The sequence below is a fragment of the Salminus brasiliensis genome, chromosome 9, assembly GCF_030463535.1.
Source record: "Salminus brasiliensis chromosome 9, fSalBra1.hap2, whole genome shotgun sequence".
In the NCBI taxonomy this organism is placed as follows: domain Eukaryota; kingdom Metazoa; phylum Chordata; class Actinopteri; order Characiformes; family Bryconidae; genus Salminus; species Salminus brasiliensis.
This window is the reverse complement of record NC_132886.1, coordinates 16,492,870-16,493,114: the sequence shown is the minus strand read 5'-3', so window position 1 is coordinate 16,493,114 and position 245 is coordinate 16,492,870.

Here is a 245-nt window from a genome sequence, read left to right as displayed (position 1 = left end):
CTGCTTACTGTCTTTACTGTCCAGGGAAGGGTTTCTGCTACATTTTGGATGATCACTCATCTACAACCCCACAACTCATTGCAATAAAAGTATTGGATGGAATACCATCATTCCAGAGAACACAGTCCCACTGCTCCACAGCTCAATGCTGAGGCCTTTATACCACACCTGGCTTTATGCATGGGGCCAATAGGTTAATGTTTATCTGCTCCAGAGAGTCCTATTCTCAACATGGAGTAGACAGG